The following is a 12,068-nucleotide window of genomic DNA, read 5'->3' as shown; positions in this document are numbered from 1 at the left end:
GAGATCCAGAAGGTCTGAGAGCACAGACTTGTATTGAAACTGTGGGCCTTGAAACACCAGGTTTTGCAAACAGACCAGTGTGTGTGGTGATGGCAGGATTTCCATCAAATGCTGGGGTTTGCTGCACTGGCAGTTCAGGATATGAAGCTTCTTCACATCTGGAGCAGGCAGCAAAGTGAATATGAAATTTGTGGTTGAATCATGGTCATATTTGGTCACTGGAACCAAATTCTATCAAAGCTGGTGATACAAAAATATTAAGACCAGATAGTGCTATTTGCCTTCAGTGTTGGATTATTTTTTTTAGTAGTAATGAGGAGAAACAAAATGAGGAATTCCAGGCAAAGATTTTTTTACTTGCTTAATTAAAGAAAAGCATGAGCATGTGATGAGGAGAAGGGGGATGAGGCAGAAGGGAGGTAGATAACCAACAGTGGATTCTTAGAGGTTGAGGAAATTGAGATTTTCCTGGCTTGTGATTTTATTTTTTTTATAAATATGTTTCTTTGCTGTTCACAGTATGAATTAGTTCTGTGTCTGAAATTTTTTTGAAGAGCACAATAACCTAATCAGGCCAGTGATGAAAATGGAGGCAAGGAGTAAGATTCTCTCTGCTGGGTCAAGAAATGGGGTTTTCTCAGTGTCCATTTGTTGGAGTGTATAATGGTGTGTTTAACCTGGTTTTCTCATTTTCCCTGTTTGGGGTAAAAGGCCAAATGCATTCTAGTTGCAAAGCTGTTGATGGAAATCAATAACCAAGTGAGAGGGAGTTTGCCCCTGGGTGTTTATTTCTCCATATGTTACCTCTGGTTGTGTGGTGGGGATGGTGAAAGTCCTTTCTTGGAAATTGCTCTGCCAAACTGGTGCTTTAAAATCTAATGGAAATTGTGGGAAAAGGTCAGAAGAAGATCTGGGAATTAGCTATTTACATGCTTAGTAGTGTTAGTCAGTAATTGGATTTCAGAACAAAGGCTTTTTTCCAAACTCAAATGTCACATTAAACAACAGCAAATTTTATACATTTGTGACATAATAATGGAATTTTCTTGGTTCGGTTTAACTCCATGTGTTAATAGGGCTGGAAGGGACATAAAAAATCAGCTGTCCAGTGAGCACGTGGTGGCCTTGTGTGCTTGTATTTCCCAGACTGAGGGATGATGTCCTGATGTGGATGTTGTCTAATCCCTGTTAGTGTCCACCATGGCTGGATTAAAGTGGCACAGATTTGGTAACTGATGCATCTGGTGTTATGTTTCAGCTTGTCACAGTGTAGGGGAAGAGCTCTGTCAGTTTGTCAGGAAAAGACATGTGTGGGATTTCAGGGACCTCTGGGAAGTTCCTGGCTGACCTACTGCAAGGTGCACTCATTGCTCACTTGGCTGGGCCCTGGCAGGGAGAATAAAACAATCTCTGCCAAAGACCTTCTGAATAAAAGGGCCTGAAATTAAGTTGCACCCCTTACTCTGTCCTTTGGTGGATTGTTTTCCCTTCTTTGCATCACATCTTTTCTCCTGTCTACAGTGAGCAGTTTCCTGGAGTTCCATGCCAGCCAAGGATGGAACACCCTGGTGTGGGACACAGCACCCACACCAGTCCTTTGGCACACGTGAGAGAGGATATACTTTGAGACAGATGGGGTCATGAACCTGACACAGATCTCACAATTTGTGCAGAGAGAGAAATACCTCAATTTCTTTGTGTTTAGAACATGAGACTATTAAAAAAGAAAAAGCGTCATAGAAGGAAAATGTATCTTCCCTGTGTCTCTTTCTGAAGGACAGAAGAACCTTCATCTCTGGGATAAAGCTGTGATGAGTATTATAATAGCAGCTTGTATATCTGAAGCCTTGTTGGAAGATACTCTCCTTTGAAAGGAGCAGAAATCAGTCCTTGCGTTAATTATTACACTTGGGTTCTTCAGTGTCACCAGTGCTGTAACCTGGTCTAATGACAAACCAGCAATCTGCCAGGGAAGAGGCAGTCCCCAGAACTGGGAGGAGGAGGGATATTCCTGTGCTGTTACAGTCAGTGACAGTTCTATCACAGTTTGGAAGAAGGGCCTTACACCACTCAAAGTGTGAGTTGCCTGCGCAGCGTGACCCAGTTACGAAGCACAAACTGAAATGTTCATCCTTTGTGGCTGCTTACAGGCAATGTAAGGCCTCCAGGATGCTCCCCTTGCACTTGCAGGGCCTTCAAGAGCAGAGTCACGACTGAGGGAAGTAAAAGAAGTAAAACTGCTTTTAAGCACCAAGCGATGCTCAAGAGCTCACAAGACTGCGGTGAGTTGTCAGTCTCACCCTGACGACCTTTCACTTCGGGAGAGGGAGAGGGTTAGACAGGAGGAGTGTTTAAAAAAGAGCTGTCTCCTTTGTGCTCTGTGAACCAAAGAGAGCAAAACTACCAGCAGAGGATAAACAATCTGATTTATTTCCCAAGGCGTGTTGTCAGAGATTACCTTTGCCACCGAAACTGGAACATCCTATCTCCAGGTATCTCTCCTGAGGTCTGAGAAATTTGGAAGACAAGAACTAAAGAGTGTTTTATCTGCATCTTCCAGTTGACATCAAGATTATCTGAGTTCACAGAACCTCTGTGGGTGACCTGGGATATTTAAAAAGCCAAGAAGAGCACAACACGATATCACTCGTGCTGAGGGATGAGGCCTCACGGAACAGAAAACAATATCTCATGCTGAGGGATGAGGCCTCACTAAACATAAGCTCTGAAGAGAAAAATAAAACCTGTGGTTTCCTTTCTGGCTCTCTGAGCTTCGTTTGAACTCCCTTGCCCGTTGTCTTTGTCTGTAAAGGAAGACAAAATAAATACATAAAACTGCCCGGTGGGACCTATTTGTTATCTCTGGAAAGTTCCTTACACTTGAAAGGGGGTAGAAAAAGTACATTGCAAGATCTGAAAGCAAGATGCAAAGAGGGCTGTTTTTTCATCTCAGCAGCCACACAGCAAACCAAAGGCAGCCTAGTGGTTAAAAAACAAAATACCCCTTGCTATCACAAAGCTGCAGCCACAGATTTGCTGTAGCACTGCAGTGAGTGTCAGCTGGGATCACTTGTTTATGGCCATATGTTTTCAAATTTGGTGATTGCTTTTGAGAGCTTGTCCTACTAAATCTCTTCGACCTGAAGGCATAGGTTGAACAAAGTGGTCTGGGTGTGAGGTTTCCACATGCTTTTGGTTTCTCTTTCCCTTTTTCTGAATTCCTGGTTCAGAAGACACAAAAAGAAGAAACCCAGGTATTGCAGACCTTATTTAAATGCAAATCATCATATAAAAAACCTGTGCTTCCCCTGGGTTGTGCATAAATTTGTTTCCTTCCTTCCTTCCTTGCTGGTGAAGGGGTGACTTGTCTGTGTTTCCAGCAGCTCCACAGGCACAAAAGGGAAGAAATCTTGCAGCCAGGACACTGCCTGACACAAAGGGAAGAGTCCTTTGTTGCTTTGTGTTGACATATGCAAAAACTGAGAATCTGGCCCTCAAGATTTACACTTTGGAGTATTTTGTGGATACATTTGCTTCTGTGCAATATTTTCTCTTACTGTGTCTTGTTTACTGTCTCTATCAGCAAGTACAGTTTGCAGTAATTAAATTGACAGGAGTTTGTTATCCTGGAGTGAATTTGTATTACTGGGATTTTTAGCAAGGCACAGCATTTATTTGTTGTAGGAAAAAGATATTTTTAAAAGAAAATCTTGACCTTTTGGCCAGTGAGGAGTACTTGTCACATTTGATTTCGAGTTTCTTCGTGTGGTCTTTATTAGTGTGGTGGTTTTCTGGCGCTGGGAATCACGTCTGCATGGAAGCAGCAAAAATGCTGGAACTGTTTCATCTGCATCTTGCCTGGGGCAGGTTGGGATGTGCTGTGTTAATGAGACAAGAAGCTGGGAACTGACCAGAGAGCTCAGAGCAGTGACAGCAGCAGTGACCTGACCTGGGCTTCACCACCACAGACTCGGATAGATCTGCACTCCTGGGGCCCTCCCTTGTAACTAAGGCCAGTGGAAGGCCATTGCCACATGAAGAGAACAGATTTCCTTTTGAAATCGAGTACTCTCCCAAACTAGCTCTTAATATACTTGACACCACCGTGTGTTAACACTTCTGTAACCTTAAGCAGTGGAAAAACAAGAAAACGACATAAAATGGTACAGTTCTCCTTTGTTACATGTGACCCTGGCTCATGAACACCATGGCACAGTGATTTAAATGTGCATCTTGTCCCTCATCTTTAGCAGAAGGACAGTTCTTGAGAACTATGACTATAACCTTGTCCATACCAATTAAATATGATTGTTTTCCAAGGCAGTTTGCATTGTGCAGATTCCCTTTGGATGTGTGCTCACAGTGCATTTTAAGAGTACCTTGCAACAAGTAAAGTGTCAGTTCTGTGCAGGATACTAGTTAGTTAATCAAGGGCATGGCTTCAGGTGGAGTTGGTCAAAATAATATAAAATGTCTCCTGGAGTTTGCTGTGTTAATAAAAGTGGCCTATTTAAACCAGTGCAGGTTCATTGGTAGGCAAATCCTTAATCCTTAAAATAGAGCAAAATCAGTAAAATTATTCTTAACTTGAATTGGTCTTTGCAGACCCTATAATTTTGTTGAGTAAGAGGGAGAAGGTTTTAACTAATTGCATTAATCTGTACAAATGACTTTTGTGGACCCATTTGGGCCAGTAGACTAAAACTGGCATAAAGGCATAGAAATTTTGACTATTGAAAAGCTCTGAGCAAGGAATGTTCCCACGGTGCAAGAATCCTTTGAGTCAGGGTGCTTTAATACTGTAATTCATGGGTTGTCTACAGGGGGAACATAAGAAAGTTAATCTAAGCTACCTTTTAAAAAAGATTAATTAAACCTCATTACAACTCTGTATGGACACTCATTCTGACAATTAAAGGGAGTGGGAAGGGAGGGAAGTTTAATTAATGGCACTTCAGTTCTACATCAGAGGCTTTAAGCGCAGTTTATCTTAACAGCTTTCTGTTCTTAATTCAGTTAGTGTAATTCCATTTTAATTTAATTTAATTCCAGATAGACAAATTGGAATAGGGAATAGTGGCTTTTGAATTGCCCAGGGCACTATAGGTGAGGTCCTCAGGAGGTGGCTCTCACTTCTTCACTTTTAGGATCAACCACAGAGCTGGGAGCCATCCCAGGTGCCACCAGCACCGTGAGTGGTGTCTCCCAGCTGTGGCACTGGTGGCACCAGGCACAGAAGGGGGGCTGGGTTGTGTCTGTGCAGGCAACAGGGTCAGCTGGTGCTGTTTGGGGTCACTGGTGCAGCACCTCCTGCTCATGAGAAGAACAGCAGGAGGAGTTTCCAACAGAGAGGCTGTGCAGGGCTGTTTTGCAGTGTCTCCAGCGTGGGCTTTCCTGTGGTTTTCAGAGACAAGTGGCCATGGGTTCCAGTCAGACCTGCTGGGCACAGAGCAGGTCCCCTGTGCAGGTGCCACTGTGCCCCTGCCTTCTCACAGCCTAGAGCTGTCTGTCTGAGCACAGGCTTGGCAGAGAAACTTCCTGCCAGGGGATTCCAGAGCCAGCCCAGGTGCCTGTTCTTCTGCTCCTTGAGCCTTTCCTGCAGCTGCACGTGCTCTCTGCATTTTGAGCACTGGTAACAGCTTCTTCTCCCATCATCATCCTGGCTGCTTCATCACCTTTTACCTTCCATATGTTGCCTTCTGACTCTTTTCCTCCCCATCCCCATCTTGCTCTCCCCTGGGGCAGAAGGGAGGAAGGCAGAGAGGGGAGTGACTGGCAGCATGTCAGTCACAGGGAGCATAGCTTGGAGGCTCATCCTTGCAGGCAGCTCCTTCTCTGATCTCAGTTTCCTTCTGCTGGCTTTGGTTATGCCCATAAATTGGGTCAAGACCCAGTAGCAGCCTGTTGCCTGCCTGTTTCTCTGTCTGTGCTATAGAATTTTACTCTTATGGGAAGACGTGTTTCCATTTAAACTGACAGGGTGATCAAAACAAATTATATGAAATGTCTCAGCTTCTGCCTCTTTCCAGGAAGGTGCACTGAGAGGGGGAAGAGTTGTGGAAGGTGTGGAAGCTCCTGCTCTGCCACACCACCTAAGCCCCATGCCCAGGCTTTTCCTCTCCTGCTCTGTGGTTGCAGGTGCCAGAACCAGCAGCCCATGGGTGCAGTGGGCACCAGGCTGGTGGCACAGGGGCTTCTGCAAAAGGGCAGCTGCTTTGTGGAGTGTTTCTCCCAAAAATAAAAAGGCTAATCTGTCATAATTTGCTCAAGGTAGGGGAATGATGGAATGAGTCTCTTCGAGGCATCCCTTCTCCCCTGCTGAGTGGACAGGGTTAATTGTCTTCTGTCAGTAATTTCACAGTCTCACCCTTAGTTTTGCTGCAGCTGCAGAAGAAACAACTATGTGACAGGGTGATGTGCAACATGCACTGTGAAATTCATTAACTACCCAATTACTACAAGCAATTAAAAGGTAAACAGTTCTTCATGTGATAGAGCAGGACTCAGATTACATTATTTGATTTAAACCGTTATCTCTTGGGAGCTCCTCCTGTTTCCAGCGAGCCACACAAATCACACATCGTTGGCCTTGGTGCTCTTGATGTGCCCCAGAGACTGTGGACTTGTCTCCTTGTTGTAGGGTGCTTGTTGGGCTCCAAGGAAAAAAATCCATCCCTCATTCCTCCTGTGTCACTCAAGAGCCTTTCTTGGGGTTTCCTTCTTCAGCTGAAAAGAACAAAACCTTGGAAGAAGCTGTGGGATATTTCTTTTGTTTGTCAAAATGCTGAATGACACGAGGACAGATGTTCAGGCAGTATGAAGCTGGTGCAGCTCTGCTGAAGCCCCTGGGTAGCAGAGGGGGAACTGGGCAGCAGTGTTGCCTGAAAAGCTCTAAAATGTGGTTATACACGGAGCTGTGTTGTTAACGCTTGAAAGAGAAGCAAGGAGAGGGCTTGCTCCTTGCAGGTGGCTGTGTGATATTGTGTGCACTAAATCAAAGCACCGGCCAGCGCTGAGGGGAAAAAGAAACACTTTTGCTTCAGTAGTAGGGTCATATTGCCAGGAGGCATCTGTTGGTTCCAGCCACACAGGTTTCCATTACTCTGGTGGTTGCAGGAATTCTGAGTGCTGCTGGATTTTGCCAGTCCCTGGCAGGTGATGGAGGAGAGAAGGTCGTCCCTTTAGAGCCACTCCTGCAGTCACATCCCTAATGCCCGGGCTGTTTGCATTTGGGGAGTGCACTGCTCAGTGCTGGAAACTCAGATTTTGTGTGCTTGTATTTCTGTGTTTCCTCTTATTCTCTACACAGTGGATTGCTGAGGGAGGGTATCCATTCTAGAGCAAATCAGTTGCTTTCCAAGTGTTTTGAATTTGTCAAGACATTTTTACTGAAATTAAAATGTTATGTAGAAAGGTGTTGCTTTAGCTACAAGCCAGGAGGGCTCCTTCAGGCCTGGGCACCTGGGCTCTCATATGAAATGTTTAGTGACAGGTTAAGAAAATTAACACATAGGATTTGGGGAGTCAGGGGAAGACTGGCCTGTCTATATTAGTGTTTGATGCTTTCTGGAAAGCAGAATCCTGTTGCTGGCTCTCCCTCTGCAGCCAAGCCATTTGAAAACCTCTCACCAGCTGCACACAAACCCTGTCTGGATGTTTAGTGATCCTTATCTTTTGTATGTGTCTCAGTGCCACCAGTGAAAGGCAGGGAGAGACAGAGCAGCTTCTCCCCCTGACAGTGACACAACTTGGCACGTGCTGGAGAGTCGAGGGAATATGACAAGATCTTTATTTCTGAGGCAACCACAGGGCCCTGAAGTGCTGACTCCTGTCAATGTGGCAGTGGCAAGCTTCTCTCCCTGCCCTGACTGCTGTTGCTATGAGAAAGGCAGAGGCTTTACCATTCTGCCAGTGACTTAGGATAAAATGGAGAGAGGAAAAAATATTGTGAGGCAACATTCTTGTGGGTTCATAATGACTCAGCCATGAACTGTGCAGCTGCATCTGTCCAGCACGTGCAGAAAGGACACCAGTGCCCAGGAATGGGGATGTAATGCCCAGGGCAGTTGTAAACTGGTATTAAATTATTCACCCAACGGGGGTTATTCTGATTTAAGAGCATTTGAGAATTTGATGTGTAAGTCTTACCTTTCCCACTTTGTTCTTTGCCGTGAGGTAATACCTGTTTGTGAACACAAAACAGAGGTTTACTGAAAATGGGTTCATTGTGAATTCTCAGCCCCCTGCACTGGGCTCAGAGAGCCCTCTCAGAGAGCAAACTGCTTTCTTCCAGTTTGTACCAGTCTGCAAAGGTGTGACCTCTGTTTCCTCCCAGCCCAGGCACATTTTCCTGTTCTGCTTTTGGACTGCAGCAGAGAAACCCCCACAGGGAGGAAGGCACACACAGTTCAAGCAGATCAGGTTCAGCTTAGTCAACACAGGCTTTGACAAAGCAAAATTTAGTCCTCGCTCTAAGCAGTTTTGCTCCTGTTCTAAAACTGTTTCCTAAGGGCTAAAAAATGTCAGAGTTGTCTGCTTGGGATGAAAGCGGCCTGAGTCATCAGGGAAACCCAGGAGGAAGTACCTGACATTTTCTAGCCTGGCAAACACAGGCAAGTGGGATAGAAGGAGGTTGAAGGAGGTGATCCTTCCCCTCTTCTCTGCAATCTGCTGTGTCCAGTTCTGGGCTCCTCAGCACAACAGAGACATGGACACAGTGGAGACAATCCAACAAAAGACCATGAGGATGTTACAGGGACAGGAGCATCTCTCGTGTGAGCAAAGAGTGAGAGAGCTGGGACTGCTCAGCCTGGAGCAGAGATGGCTCAGGGGCATCTTATCAATTGTTACAAACACCTGAAGGGGGAATGTAAAGAAAATGAAGCCGAGTTCTTTTTGTGATGCTCAGTGACAGGACCAGAGGCAATGGGCACAAACTGAAACAGGGGAGGGTCCCTCTGAACATCAGGAGACACTGTGTGACTGTGAAGGTGGCTGAGCAGAAGGGGTCAAGAAAAGCACTTCTCAGAAGTACCAAAACAGTCCATCCTCTCCTATGTTCAGAGGACTCAATAGTTAAGCTGGTTCTTTATTTCTGGAAACTAGTTGCTCTATCAATTATTGACCATCTTCATCTTGATGGTTAAATAATTTCTAGCACAGATTGTTTATGCTTAAGGGCTACCACAAAGTCCCATGCAGCAGGTTTTTACATCCCTGCTTGCCAGAAGCACCAACAGATTCTGCAAGAAAGCCTGCACTGACCATGACTTATTTCCTTTCTTTGCTTGTGCATTTGTCCTGCTACCACTGTTAGCAAGAAAACATTGAATTTAGTTAACTTTTAGTCTGACACTGCACAGCTGATCCTGTGCCCTGTGTTACCCTTGGTGCCAGGATTGCAAAGGCTGAGAAGAATCCATTATCACATCTGATACCTCCATGAGTTTGCTTTGCTCCATGTGTAAATGGAGATGCTGCTCCACAGAAGTAATTCTGTGCGTTTAATACTGGGAGATTTGCTCTGCAGGGCTGACTTCCAGGGAACATGGTGGGCAGTTAGAGGTGAAGGAGCCAGGTACCTCCTTCTGCTTGGGCTTTCTGATTTGTGTGGAAGCCCAGGGGGTTTAAGAGCAAGGTCTCTGTTTTTCAGTAGAGTACTGTGCATGTCCACTGGAAATGGGGCTGGGTGGGCTTAGTCAATGGAAGGGCCACAGTGCTGTAGAGAAAACAACAACTTTACACACCTGGGGTCGACTCCTGAAGCCTCTTCTCAACCAGGTAAACCAAAACATAACTTTGCTGCCGTAGGTTTGCCTGAGAGCATTGCAAGATCAGTAAAAATTGGATTATTAGCTTTTAAGTGTGTGCATGCATCTGTTCAAAGGCAGAGGGAGGGCTGCAGATCTCTGTCCAGGATGTGACCCAAAGCATAACTGGGGGCTTGTGCTGTGCCACCAGTGGTGCAAGTGGCAAGGGCTGGGGCCCAATTTATGCCTATGCCTGCCCTGAGGTGGGGCTGGTCTGTGTTGCTCAGGTTCCAGATGTGATGCAGTGAAAGTTGTTTACTTGCACCAGAGTGGGATAAGGAGCAGTCACAGCCTCTAAGAGCACTGCTTTCCAAAGCTCTTACAAGCAAGGCTTGTCTCTTTGACAGAACCAAGCAGCAGCTCTCACTGTTCCTGTGGTGAGCAGGGTGTGCACTGCAGCCTGCACACCCTTATCAGTTCTCCAGCAGTGTTGGCTGGATAATGTGTGTTTTCACTCCAGATATTATTCCGTGTCTGCCTTGCGGTGTGTCTTGTGACTTCTAATTTCAGTTTTCCCTGGGAGTGGCTGGGCAACTATTATTATCCAGTATGTGTCAGATTATCACCACTGCATGAGTGTTTCTTGCAGTCATATTGATCTGACTCGTCACTTACAGAAAGAAATGGGATTCTGGATGTGTTTGTCTTTCCTCAGAGGAATCTGCTGCTTTTGATTACAAAGCAGTTACATTTCTGAGCTGTTTTCCTGTGTGGTTAAGACATGAGGCCAGGACCTCACTTTGCTCTGGGGCCTGACCCTGTAAATGCTTCTGGCAGTGTGTTTCCTGTCACACAGCACCAGGTCAGGACTGCTCCAGCTCCTTGTTGGCCGAGCAGGGTGAATCCAGCCACCAAGGGTGCCCCTGTGCACCCACACTGAGGGTGCCCCACAGACTGAGGGTCAGGGGGTGTTATTTGGCCATGAGCTGAGCTGTACACAGTCACTTCTTGTCCGTGGGCAGAGGGCTTTGCCCTTCTGGTCCATCAGGTTACCAGAAGTGATCACTGCTGAAATGATCATTAAATAATCCAGAAGTCTGTCTTTTACTCCTTACTCTCCTGAGTCCACAAGTTGGTGACCCAGGGATTGGCTCCCAGCTGTTCCTGCTTGGTGTCCCTGTGGTAAAGCTGCCCCTGTGTCAAGGACTAAGACATGCTGTGCCTCCCTCAGTGCCATGTCTGCTCCTGGCAGAGGGTGGGACTCTCTCCAGAAGCCCTTGCTTTCCCACCCTGGCTGGAGAAAGACAGATTTTGTTTATGTTTTATTCTATTCTTTTTTTTTTTCCTTAATTTAAAAGCTGTGCAGCAGTTTGCCAGTTGAAACAGAAGACAGCCTTCTGCACTGAGACTTACTCATGTAGAGGGGCTGCTCAGCTGAAGGGTTAAAGCTCAGTCTGAGTGCTACATCCTTTAATCCGTGGCCAGTGCACACTTCAGCACATCCACGAGCTGCAGGGGGGTGTGAAGTGGTTCCTCCACTGCATCCAGTTTTTAGGGCACCCTTAGAGACTGATGATACTTTATAATGTATGATTTATTAGGTTAATGATCTTACAGTATTCTGTGCTAAAGAGGGAAGTGAAAAGCAACTGAGCAGTACCACCATTTCTAGATGTTACTGGTGGTGGGTGCTTTTAGTCAGAACTGGAAACCACAGAGGGCCTGTGGCTTTTATGAACACTCAGCAAAACACTGAGTTACTGCTGGTCAGTTAAAAGCAGTTTGGTGTTTAAGAGTTCTTTATGATTGTTTTCAGACACAGATGAGTGAAGGGTTACCTGGGACAATGGGCAGTTGTCCAGCCAGAGCTGAAGCAGCTGCAGTAAAGATGAATGCAGAGAGGCTCATGTGGCAGAGGAGATCAGCAGATGACAGGGGGCTTGCCCAGGGCCTGAAAGAGGAGCTGAGGATGGATGTGGGGTGTTTTGGAACAGCAGATGTGAAGGGGACAAAGCTGAGGGTTAAAACGAAAGGACTCAGGCATGAGGGAGTGATGGCCAGGGGGAGATCCAGCTCAGACACTGAACTGGGGTTACATGGGCCAGGCAGCAAGGAAAAGCAGCCAGGGAGCAAAGAGAACAGCCAGCAGAGGTTGGGTTCTTGTCTCTTGCCATATATGAGACATTCTGTTGAGAAGTCCTATTTTAGGAAGAAATTCTCCCCTATGAGGGTGGGGAGGCCCTGGCACAGGTTGCCCAGAGAAGCTGTGGCTGCCCCTGGATCCCTGGAAGTGTCCAAGGCCAGGTTGGATGGGGCTCT

General features: G+C 46.1%; 1 protein-coding gene across 3 annotated transcripts in view; it reads left to right on the top strand.

Annotated features, from left to right (window-relative positions):
• Positions 1 to 12,068, top strand: part of PRR5 (proline rich 5) — a 73,693-nt gene that overhangs the window by 53,869 nt on the left and 7,756 nt on the right. The window lies entirely within an intron of this gene.

The sequence above is a fragment of the Corapipo altera genome, unplaced genomic scaffold (genome assembly GCF_003945725.1).
Source record: "Corapipo altera isolate COAL_440 unplaced genomic scaffold, ASM394572v1 239, whole genome shotgun sequence".
Taxonomy (NCBI): domain Eukaryota; kingdom Metazoa; phylum Chordata; class Aves; order Passeriformes; family Pipridae; genus Corapipo; species Corapipo altera.
This window is presented reverse-complemented; position numbering and strand designations above follow the sequence as displayed.